Source organism: Tupaia chinensis, unplaced genomic scaffold (assembly GCF_000334495.1).
Source record: "Tupaia chinensis unplaced genomic scaffold, TupChi_1.0 Scaffold000426_1, whole genome shotgun sequence".
NCBI lineage: Eukaryota > Metazoa > Chordata > Mammalia > Scandentia > Tupaiidae > Tupaia > Tupaia belangeri.
In genome coordinates this window covers 4282556-4283122 of record NW_006159931.1, presented here as the reverse complement: position 1 = coordinate 4283122, position 567 = coordinate 4282556, and positions in this window count along the sequence as shown.

The window sequence follows — 567 nt, the reverse complement described above, 5'->3', positions numbered from 1 at the left end:
GCAGATGGCTTAATGATTACATCTCTAGACTCCCAGTCTCAGTCCCAGACCCAGCTGCTTAAAACTCATGCCAGGCACGTGTGCATGTGCCCAAAATCCCAAGAGAACGATGGAGGAGAAGGAATTGTGGTGTGACCATTTGTGGCTTTCTGGCTTTCTGTCTCTCTTTGTCTCTCTAGCGAATGCATGTGCCCTATATCAAAAATCTCTCTAAATATTAATTAATTAATTAACTCTTTTAAAAAAATTAACCACCTGTGTTTTTTTAACTCAGTATTTGTGTGAGACCTCTCTTGTCCATCCTTTAGTTTTTAATCTATTTCTTAATATTTAAAGTGGATTTAATTTAAAGAATACAGTTAAGTCTTGTTTTGGGGACGGGGAGGTATTTCTGCCTTATATAGCATTTGCATTTGGTATAGTTAGTCTTTACATTGTCTTTAAATCTGCCTTATTTCTTTTTTTTTTTTTTTGGAGAGGTTTTCGCTATAGGGCGCGTGCGCTCGCCAGACAGACAGAGACATAGAGACAGAAAGCGAGAAATCACCCCCCAGGGGGGATGGTCAC